The sequence below is a fragment of the Oncorhynchus kisutch genome, linkage group LG22 (genome assembly GCF_002021735.2).
Source record: "Oncorhynchus kisutch isolate 150728-3 linkage group LG22, Okis_V2, whole genome shotgun sequence".
NCBI classification, from domain to species: domain Eukaryota; kingdom Metazoa; phylum Chordata; class Actinopteri; order Salmoniformes; family Salmonidae; genus Oncorhynchus; species Oncorhynchus kisutch.
Window position 1 is genome coordinate 4,577,380 of NC_034195.2, and position 12,037 is coordinate 4,589,416.

Below are 12,037 nucleotides of genomic sequence, written 5' to 3' on the forward strand. Positions count from 1 at the left end.
TGGTAACTCTAATGAACTTATCCCCTGCAGCAGAAGTAACTCTGGGTCTTCCTTTCCTGTGGCGGTCCTCATGAGAGCTAGTTTCATCATAGCGCTTGATGGTTTTTGTGACTGCACTCAAAATTCTTGAAATTTTCCAGAATGACTAACCCACGTCTTAAATTAATGATGGACTGTCTTTTTTTCTTTGGTTATTTGAGCTGTTCTTGACATAATATTGATTTGGTCTTTTACCTATACCAAACCTACCTACTGATTGGCTCAAACGCATGAAGAAGGAAAGAAATTACACAAACTAACTTTTAACAAGGCACACCTGTTAATTGAAATGCATTCCAGGTGACTACCTCATGAAACTGGTTGAGAGAATGCCAAATGTTTGCAAAGCTGTCATCAAGGCAAAAGGTGGCTACCTTGAAGGATCTCAAATATAAAATATATTTTGATTATTAGTAGGTGTCCAAACTTTTGACTGGTACTGTATACAACAACCCAACTCTTGTTTCAAAACCTAGAACTTTGACGCTGATTCAGTCAATTGAACAGTCAGGATAAGTGAGGATTACCTTCACACCTGCCAATGTGACTCTCTCTGCCACATACAGTGACTTCAAACACTTACCTGTTGCTAATGTCAGGAAATGAGCTAAAATTCATGAGGAAATTAGCACGTTTGGCTCAGATTATCTGACACTCAATACTTATTAATCCATACTCCGGCATACCATAAAACAGATACCCTTGTATGTGTGCGTGCATGCTCTTGCATATATACGAACATGTATGAATGCAATAGTGCACATAACTGAACCTTAGGGCTCCTGAGTGGCGCAGCTGTCCAAGGCACTTCATCTCAGTGCTAGCGGCATCACTACAGAAACCCTGGTTCGAATCCAGGCTGTATCACAACCAGCCGTGATTGGGCGGAACACAATTGGCCCGGGTTTGGCCGGTGTAGACGGGTCATTGTAAATAAGAATTTGTTCTTAATTGACTTGTTAAATAAAGGTTAAATGATATATAAAAAAGACAATAAAATAACCGACCAATCATTCACTCAAACGTGTAATAACTATGGCTAGGGGTTTCTGCGGACCTTGTGACCAGACCGGGAAAAACTTTGGGCCCTAACAAGAAGTAATGCAGACCCGCCAAAGACTCCATATGTTTCCTCGTAACGCAAACCACCCGACTCTTATTTAAAGCTACCAATTTTTCCAGGAGGTAGTCATTTCCAACCCTGACGTGCAACCAGACACCCTGAAAGGCTCACGGTAAAAGTCCAGAAACAACACACTCACAGCCACAGCCTCTTACCTTCCCAAAACCCATTTTTCTCCTGTGACTTCTCAGAGGAAGGTAAACACCCTTTCACAGTGTCAGAAATGCGATTTCATTCTGCTGCGATGGCAAGTACTGGCGTCTGGCTCTTTTTTTCACCCCCCTTCTTCTTCTTCTTCTTCTTCTTCTTCTCCCCCTCCCTCTGTTCCCACATCTTCTTCTTCTTCTCCCCCTCCCTCTGTTCCCACATCTGGATCCCAGTTCCTCATTTATTTATGTGGTCTCCCTTGTTTTTGTGGGACTTTAAAAGTCCTCTACCTTGTTCACTTGGCAGTTTCTCCACAAATCTGATGAGGTCTACAATTACATTTCGCCATAACTGGTCAACTCAGCAATTACATGCTTGACCACAAATTCTCTCCAAAATACAGTGCTGCGGCTCATATGGCAGACAGAAATAGAATAGTTTTCATGTCTGTTTGGACGGCCGCCCAGCTGAAACTATGCTCCGCTGCTTGACTGACAGAGGGATGTGGGCTTTTTCTCCCCAAGAAAAACCTTAAGGTCACAAATCCTTACGAAAGACCGAGGGAGCTCCTTCCAGTTGAGCTACCAGTACCTCAGTTAAGCTGCGAGGAGAGAGGAGCTCGCAGGGCACTGGTAGAGGCTTGCTCCTCGACAATGAAAACTCCTGGGGACACTTAACCTTTACGACGCTGACCTGAGGCTGGGGTAAGTCTGGCAAACACTCCCCTCGTGTGGGGGGGGGGGGGGAGAGAGAGATAAATGACATCACAATGGGATAAACTTGAGAATTGTCTATTACTACCTGGTGTCTGACTAAGTCCTGGGTGGCATAATTTGCCTCTTTCTCACTCACCTCGAAGCTCATAGAGAGCTCAGGGCATCTTTGAGACCGTTTCTCACTGTTTATCGCTGTTACTGTGTTAGTTGATTCATTGACTCTGTAAGCCACATTACAATAGTGTCTCCCATGGCAATGCTATCTTCATCTGCAGGTCAGGATATTTAACTGGAGATGAAGTTAGTGTCCGTCAGGGGCGCACGGTGGTAGCGCCAAAACTGATATTTTAATGGAGTAACTTTTTGCCTAAATCACAGACAGGCATCGCAGTTGTAAATACTACATAACAGCATTGTAACATAGTGTACCGACGTTGATTAGGTTGCAAGAACAAAAGTAATAACATTGTTATTACAAGGGTAAAAGGTTGTGCATTACAAAGCAGAACAGATTATTGTTGAAAGTGGGACTATCACTTAAATGTTGTTCTGCCATTATTACCAGGCAACCCATCCCATCGCTACAATATCTATAATGGTGTTGTCATTCAAATGTACCGTACCACTCAAAAGTTTGGACACACCCACTCATTCAAGGGTTTTTCTTTATTTTGACTATTTTCTACACTGTAGAATAAATCAAAACTATGAAATAACACATTTGGAATAATTTAGTAACGAAAAAAGTGTTAAATAATTCAAAATACATTTTATATTTGAGTTCTTTAAAGTAGCCACCCTATGCCTTGATGACAGCTTTGCAAACTCTTGGAATTCTCTCAACCAGCTTCACGAGGTATTCACCTGGAATGCATTTCAGTTTACAGGTGTGCCTTGTTAACAGTTCATCTGTGGAATTTCTTTCCTTCTTAATGCGTTTGAGCCAATCAATTGTGTTGTGACAAGGTAGGGGTCATATACAGAAGATAGCCCTATTTTGTAAAATACCAAGTCCATATTATGGCACGAACAGGCTCAAATAAGCAAAGAGAAACGACAGTCTATTATTACTTTAAGACATGAAGGTCAGTCAATCTGGAAAATGTCAAGAACTTTTAATGTTTCTACAAATGCAGTTACAAAAACCATCAAGCGCTATGATGAAACTGGCCCTCATGAGGACCACCACAGGAAAGGAAGATCCAAAGGATGGCAAAGGATAAGTTACCAGCTTCAGAAATTGCAGCCAAAATATATGCTTCACAGAGTTCAAGTAACAGACTCATCTCAACTTGAACTTTTCAGAGGAGACTATGTGAATCAGGCCTTCATGGTTGAATTGCTCCAAAGAAACCACTACTAAAGGACACCAATTGCTTGGGCCAAGAAACACAAGCAATGGACATTAGACCAGTGGAATTCTGTCCTTTGGTCTGATGAGTCGAAATTTTAGATTTTTGGTTCCAAATTCCGTGTCTTTGTGAGACGCAGAGTGGGTGAACGGATTATCTCCGCATGTGTGGTTCCCACCGTGAAGCATGGAGGAGGAGGTGTGTTGGTGTCACTGTCAGTAATTTATTTAGAATTCAAGGCACACTTAACCAACATGTCTATAACAGCATTCTGCAGCGATACACCATCCCATCTGGTTTGCTCTTAGTGGGACTGTCATTTGTTTTTCAACAGGACAGTGACCCAACACACTTCCAGGCTGTGTAAGGGCTATTTCACCAAGAAGGAGAGTGATGGAGTGCTGCATCAGATCACCTGGCCTCCACAATCGCCTAACCTCACAACCCAATTGAGATGGTTTGGGATGAGTTGGACCGCAGAGTGAAGGAAAAGCAGCCAACAAGTGCTCAGCATATGTGGGAACTCCTTCAAGACTGTAGGAAAAGCATTCCAGGTGAAGCTGGTTGAGAGAATGCCAATAGTGTGCAAAGCTGTCATCAAGGCAAAGGGTGGCTACTTTGAAGAATCTCAAATAGAAAATATATTTTGATTTGTTTAAGACTTTTTTGGTTACTACTTGATTCCATATGTGTCATTTCTTAGTTTTGGTGTCGTCACTATTACTCTACAAAAAAATTCGTCGGTGTGTCCAAACTTTTGACTGGTACTGTATTTGAGAAGTGTTTGGGTATAGTAAGTGCTATTCTCTGCACAGTCAAACTGAGAGACAAAGATTCACACCACTCGTAACAGTACAGGGAATCATGTGCCCTAACAGAGATACTGCCAACTGCGCCCCCACCTCGCCCATACATCCCCCAACTTGCCAAATGCTGCCAACAAGACAACATCATGGCCTACCCTTCCTCTCATAGAGCAATATGTGCCAGGCCAAACCACTCAGTGGATCCAGTTCTCTCTCTCTGTTTCCCTCCATAGAAAATATGCTTTGTGTGTGCTTTTCCAGAGTCATGCCCGGGCTGTAAACCACTGAGAGGCCACGGCTGGCTGGAGTCTGTAAATCTGTGGAGTGGGTGTGGGTGGATGTGGACGCCAGCTTTGTTTGCTGTGGAAGATGACAGTGATTATAGTGATGCTAATGATACTGATGAGTAGGCAACAATGATAGGTCTGTGTGTGTGTGTGTGTGTATGTGTGTGTGTGTGTGTGTGTGTGTATGTGTGTGTGTGTGTGTGTGTGTGTGTGTGTGTATGCCACGTGCATGCATACGTTCATGGCTGTGTGTTATTTGGATCCACTGGCTGCTTGCCTGCCACATTAGAAGAGAGTCTCTCTCATTCTTCTCAGGCCTGTTGAACAGCTGGGAAGGGGAGTGGCCTGCCTAACTAACTAACGTGACCCAACCGTGTAGGTGTGGCCCCTAGGTCTGGCTCCTGACTCTACTACCATACTGTTTAATTAGCTTCTCTCTATGGGTGGGGTAATTGGTAGCTTCAACGTTTTGAAGAAAACTCCTCTCTCCTCTATCATGACCCTAGTAACTACTCATCATTAGAGAGCTATGATGGGATAATGTGTTGTCGTCGCCTTTGTCAGATCATGGGTATAGCACGATTGTTGTGGGTGTGGCTGAGTCCAGTGACGAATACTATAATTGGAACCCATTATGTTTCAGTTTACTTAAATGTGTTTCATTACAGTGGTGGAAAAAGTACCCAAGTGTCCTACTTGAGTAAAAGTAAAGATACCTTAATAGAAAATGACTCAAGTAAAAGTGAAAGTCACCCAGTAAAATACTACTTGAGTAAAATTCTAAAAGTATTTGGTTTCAAAATATACTTAAGTATCAAAAGTAAATGGAATTGCTAAAATATACTTATGTATTGAAAGTAAAAGTTAAAGTATAAATCATTTCGAAGCATTAAACAAACGGCAACATTTGATTTGTATTATTTTGTATTTATTTATTTATTTATTTTATTCACACCAACACTCAGACATCATTTACAAACTAAGCATTTGTGTTTAGTGAGTCCACGAGATCAGAGGCAGGGAAAGGGATGACCAGGGATGTTCTCTTGATAAGTGCGTGAATTAGACCCTTTTCCTGTCCTGCTAAGCATTCAAAATGTAACGAGTACTTTTGGGTGTCAGGGAAAATGTATGGAGTAAAAAGTACATTATTTTCTTTAGGAATGCAGTGTAAAAGTAAAAGTAGTTCAAAATGTGAATAGTGAAGTAAAGATACTCCAAAACACTACTTAAGTAAAAATACTTTAAAGTACTACTTGAGTACTTTACTTTACTTTAATTGTACTGTTTAATATAGCTGGAAACGTGGTGCTTCTTGTAGCTAAGCTACCAGAGTAGGTTCCTCCAGGTAATAAATGGAGTTTGAAGCTTTACAGAAACATTTCAAATAATAAAAGCGTTCAAATATCCTTGTCAAAAAAAGTATACTAAATATACCATGAAAGGGCGGGATTAAAAGGACACAGATTTAACCTAATCCAGGACAAAAAAAGATTTCTCAATGGAGAATTATTATTTTTTGACCAGGGAAAAGGCTTCATCTGTGACTGGGAAACTGGCCCATAGAGTTAATGTTCTATGGTTATCTTCTTAGATTGGCGAGCTGTTGCTTTCTATCACCATGAATTCAATGATAAGAGATTGGCCTCCAGTTAGCATTTTGCCATGCCCATGACTCACGTTTTTAGCTGTGTCTGGACGTGGCAAGTATCTTTTTCCACAAGTGGCTACTTTCCATCCTTCCCGGTTGTTATTCTCTGTCTCTCCTCTTCTGTCTTGCATCTGTGTGGCCGAAGCGTGAGTCAAGGCGAGGTCAGTTCGGGTTTCGCTCCGTGCTGTCTGGCGTCCCTTGGCTTTATCCATCGCTCACATGGTGTCGGCCTGCTCTCGTCTTCACATTTCCAACCCAAGCTAATACTGTGTTTTTTCTCAGGGCCCGTATTCATAAAGCATCTCAGTCTCAGAGGATCTAGGATCAGTTTTTCCTTTTAGGTCATGATAAATAAGATTATATGGACAGGAAGGGACCTGATCCTAGATCAGCACTCCTACTCTGAGGTTTCACAGATTTCTCCTTCAAGCCTGACTCAAAGTCAGAATACGCTCTGAAACTTTGTCAGACCTCTTTTCTCTTCTTTTGACATGTTTTTATGGAATCGTCCACTGCCAAAAGAGTAAGTTAGTGCAATCCCTGATGAATTGCAAATGTTTCAAAAGTTGGCAACAACTGAAGCGGTTAGCTGTGTTTAAAGACACAGTCATGCTGCTATTAGTCATGACAATACTTTGCCAGGTTAGCAGAACGTCCCTACATGAAACTCCATACGCAAAATACAAACTTGGTCTTCTGTTCGGTTTCATCAAGCTTCTCGACGGACCAATTGAAAGCAGAGACGAGAGCCGGAAACATTCCAGACAGGCATTGCCATGACAACAAGCCGGTTTACTCCCAGCTGTTGACTTTTAACCCCGGGAAGGAGTTCAATGTATTGCCCTCCACATGGAGCCAGATGCCTGTGTCTGTCACTAATAATAAACGAGTAGGCTAGCATTACACGAGCTAGCCTCCGCTTACATGCTAACTGCTAACCAGCTAAAGACAAGACACCTAATCAATTGCAGACAAACGTTACCTAATGGGCCTGCCAAGGTTAAGCATGAGATTCTGCTGTCATTTTTGTTTGGAAGACAGGCATTAACCGTTGGACATCTCTGGTTTCTTTATTGTGGACAGTTGGGCTGTTGATGCATCGGTGAGAGAAAGGGAGCTTGTGACTCAGTGGAGGCTCTCCCCATTGTGGGGCTCAATTAAGAGAGTGCACGTCTACTTTTCCGCGTAGTGGTGCGCACACTGGTTGAATCAGCATTGTTTCAATGTAATTTGTCAACGTATTGTGACGTGGAATCAACGTGGAAAATACATTGGATTACATTTTTTTATTTAAAATGAATTTTCTACCAGCATTGTAAACATTGAAATTCATTGGGTGGTTGAAATCATGTAGAATGTTATATTTTATTAGACATATTTTATTTGACCTTCAATGTCGATAGCAAGATGGTATGTTTGAATCAATGTCATGCTGTCTACTGAAATAAAGAGGTATATTGAAATACAGTATATTGTGAAGCTACAGTAAAGCAATTTCTGCCTGAATAGGGATTCCTACTGGTATATGAGGGGTATTGCACTTCAGTGAGAACAAGTCTAGCATCCAGATGACTACCTCTGTCCCCTGCTTAGCTTTGGAAGCAAACTGTGTTACTTTCTGCTGAGCTGTCACGTGGACCAGTGGAGACTGCTGAGAGGAGGACGGCTCATAATAATGTCTGGAACGGACTCAACGGAACGGGATCGAACACATCAAACACATGGGGTTTCATGTGGTTGACACCATTCCATTGACGCCATTCCAACCATTATTATGAGACGTCCTCCCCTCAGCAGTCTCCACTGATGTCAACCCATTTAGACAGTGATCATCTTCCACACTCATTTGAGTAGACTACTTAAATGACATTGAATATATAGTTCAATGTAACTCCTATCCGTTTTCTCACACAAGCTGTATGTGAATGTAAATTTGGAGTGATGTTGGGTTAATGTAGGCTACTTTGACATCTGATTTTCCCAACAAAGGACACCATCATTTCAACGCGGAGCTAGGTATACTATCATTCATCCATGGTTGATTGGATTGGATGTTTAGAAGTTTAGAAGTAGTTACCATTAGCCCTATAAATAGGATGCCAAATGCATGATATTAATAATACACCCTAACCTTTGCATATTGTCTTGTGTATATGAAGGACGGCTGGTTGTTATTAACATGTTGGTTTCATGTCTCCATCTCAACCCCAAAAAATCTAAGTTGAAAAAAAGGACTAAATCAAATCAAACATTATTTGAAGTGCATTTAAAGTTTGATAGATTTTTGGTCGAGATGGAGACGTGAATCCTACATATCAATAACTAATTTATATACAAACAGGATATTGTGAACGCAACCAAATATCAACACTTGGAGGAGATGTATCTTCTGCTTGGACAGTACAGTGCCTTCAGAAAGTATTCATACCCCTTGACTTATTCCATATTTTGTTGTGTTACAGCCGAAATTCATAATGGATTAAATCTTTTTTATTTTCTTACCCATCTATACACAATACCCCATAATGACATCACAATACCCCATAATGACATCACAATACCCCATAATGACATCACAATACCCCATAATGACATCACAATACCCCATAATGACATCACAATACCCCATAATGACAACACAATACCCCATAATGACAGCACAATACCCCATAATGACATCACAATACCCCATAATGACATCATCAAATTTATTGGAAATGAAATACAGAAATATCTAATTGACATAAGTATTCACACCAATTTGCTATGACACTCCAAATGGAGCTCAGGTGCATCTAATTTCCTTTGATCATCCTTAAGATGATTAGAGTCCACCTGTGGTCAAGTAATGATTTAGAAAGAAACACAGCTGTCTATATAAGGTCCAACAGTTGACGGTGCATGTCAGAGCAGAAACTAAACCATGAAGTCCAAGGAGGTAGAAATGTGATGAGGCATATATCTGGGAAGGATATAAAATCATTTCAAGAGTGTTGAAAGTTTCCAAGAGCACAGTGGTCTCCAAAAATATGGAATAAACCAAACTCTGCCTAGAGCTGGAGTTTGCAGAAAGACAGAGCATTAGGCAAAAGACAAAAATGTAACTATTTCACCTGAATACGAAGGGCTATTTCTGTAGAAAACCAGGCACAGCTCATCACCCGTCTAACACCATCCCTACCATGAAGCATGGTGGTGGCAGCATCATACTATGGGGATGCTTTTCAGCGGCAGCGAGTGGGAGACTGGTAGGAATAGAGGGAACAATAAATGGAGCCAAACGCAGGCATATCCTTGATGAGAACCTGCTTCAGAGTACCACCAGCTGTGGCGAAGATTTATGTTCCAACAGGACAACGAGCCCATGCATACAGTCCTTGAGTAGCCCAGCCAAAGCCCAGACTTGAATCCCATTGAAAATCCACAGCTAACAGAGCTTGAGAAATCCCCCCCCCCCCCTCTCTGTAACTATTCCCCAGGTTGTTGCTGTAAATGATAATGTGTTCTCAGTCAACTTACCTGGTAAAATAAGCGTTAAATAAAATAAAGAATGGTATAAAATCCCCAAATCCAGATGTGCAAACGTAGCATTTTTCTATTAACATTGAAACAAGGAATACACAACGAGGTCCTTGTTTTTGAAAGAAAACCACATTTTTTGTCCATTAAAATAACACCAAATTGATCAGAAATAGTGTAGACATTGTTAATGTTGTAAATGACTATTGTTGCTGGAAACGGCAGATTTTGTTATGGAATATCTATATAGGCGCACAGAAGCCCATTATCAGCAACCATCACTTCTGTGTTCCAATGGCACATTGTGTTAGCTAATCCAAGGCTAATTGATCATTAGAAAACCCTTTTGCAATTATGTTAGCACAGCTGAAAACTGTCCTTCTGATTAAAGAAGCAATAAAACTGTTATTCTTTAGACCAGTTGTGTATCTGGAGCATCAGCATTTGTGGGTTCAATTACAGGCTCAAAATGGCCAGAAACAAAGACCTTTCTTCTGAAACTTGTGTCTATTCTTGTTCAAAGAATTGAAGGCTATTCCATGCGAGAAATTGCCAAGAAACTGAAGATCTGATACAACGCTGTGTACTACTCCCTTCACAGAACAGCGCAAACTGGTTCTAACCAGAATATAAAGAGGATTGGGAGGCCCAGGTGCACAACTGAGCAAGAGGAAAAGTATATTAGAGTGTCTAGTTTCAGAAACAGACACCTCACAAGTCCTCAACTGGCAGCTTCAATAAATAGTACCCGCAAATCACCGGTCTCAACGCCAACAGTGAAGAGGCGTCTCCGGGATGCTGGCCTTCTAGGCAGAGTTGCAAAGAAAAAGCCACATCTCAGACTGGCCAATAAAAATAAAAGATTAAGATGAGCAAAAGAACACAGACACTGGACAGAGGAACTCTGTCTAGAAGGCCAGCATCCCGGAGTCGCCTCTTCACTGTTGATGATGAGACTGGTGTGGGTCTGGCCATAGCACCTCATCAACGTCACAAGCAATGTTCTCTCTGGCTAAACAGCGGGGGAAGTAGCGTCTGGAGTGGCGTATCCAGCCCTGGCACGCCCCCTTGTCTATGTCACCACAGGCCTCCTCCATCGCCTGGAGAAGGGGTATGCGTTGGTGGGGTTGGCGATCGTATACCTTCCAACGCCACGACTAAAATAACTCTTCTATTGGGTTTAGAAATGGAGAATATGGTGGCAGGTTGAGCATCAAAACTTGCGTATGGTCAATGAACCAGTTACAGACCAGAGTGGCCCGGTGGAAACTTACACTGTCCCAGATGACACCAAACCAGGACTGCTCTGGCCCATTCCTCTGATCATTGGGAATGAGGATATTATGCAGGGTGTCAAGGAAGGTGATAATGTGGGCAGTATTGTAAGGACCAAGACTGGCATGATGATGAAGGACACCGTTCCGACTAATGGCTGCACACAATGTGATGTTGCCACCACGGGACATTGACGATGGCGCGGTGTCCAATGAGGTTTCTTCCCCTGCGTCTTGTTTTGGCTAGGTTAAAACTGACCTCATCAACCTAAACTAAATCATAATGCGCTGCAGCAGCATCTAGTTCCATAGCTCTCTGAAACAGATAAAACATTATTGTATGACAGTATGAATAGACAGAGCAGTCAATATGTAGCACAATACACTGGAATACAATACCAATGACAGGATAGTATAGCTTTCTTGTACGTATTTATAGCGCAGTTGTTTCACTCTGTCAGAATTCCGCTCAAATGGTACTCTGTAGAGCTGTTTCATACGAATCTGATGGCGTTTCAGGATACTCACCCTATTTATGTTACTGAATGTTGTGTTGTCAGTGATGTGGTGTTGCGGTTGTCGTAAACGTGTGCTGTTGTTTGAAATGACCATATTCCCGTAAGTTTACTTACGTGCTCTCATTTCGAAATGTCCGGATGACACTTTCTGCAGTGTAACGGCTCAAGTTAGGCTGGACCCTCTGCCCAACCTCCCTGAAACTCAAACCACGGTTGACCACATGGTCTAACCCTCTCTCCAAAATTGGCCTCCATTGTTGTCCAAACCAAGAAAGCCATCTTGAAGCCTATTTATAGTGCTCAAGCTCTGATTTCTAAGTGAAGAAATTGGCTATAAGTGTTTTCACACGTGAGCGAGCACTGGGTGTAGGTAATCGATAAAAGAGTGTGGCATTTTGAATGGAAGTGTTTCCCAAACAAAACACAAGACCTGTTAGTTTTGAATGCTATGTCTAATGAACTGTGTTTAGTGTTTTGCAAAAAGTGTGTTTTACAATTGCAAACTGAGTGTAAAGCCGATAATGTGCTTGCAGTTTTGCGGACTTGGTCTGAAGATTAGATAATTAGTTAATGGTTTCACTGAGTGTGCCTCAAGTACCACTTTT

At 41.7% G+C, this 12,037-nt stretch overlaps 1 protein-coding gene across 1 annotated transcript in view; it reads left to right on the plus strand.

Annotated features, from left to right (window-relative positions):
• The first annotated feature begins 1,618 nt into the window (after nucleotides 1–1,618).
• The window catches only part of LOC109867811 (INSC spindle orientation adaptor protein), an 88,593-nt gene continuing 78,174 nt past the window's right edge, over nucleotides 1,619–12,037 (plus strand). Inside the window, exon 1 of the mRNA XM_020457121.2 lies at nucleotides 1,619–2,013. The gene's annotated coding sequence lies outside the window, so the exon portion shown is untranslated. The remainder of the gene's footprint in view (nucleotides 2,014–12,037) is intronic.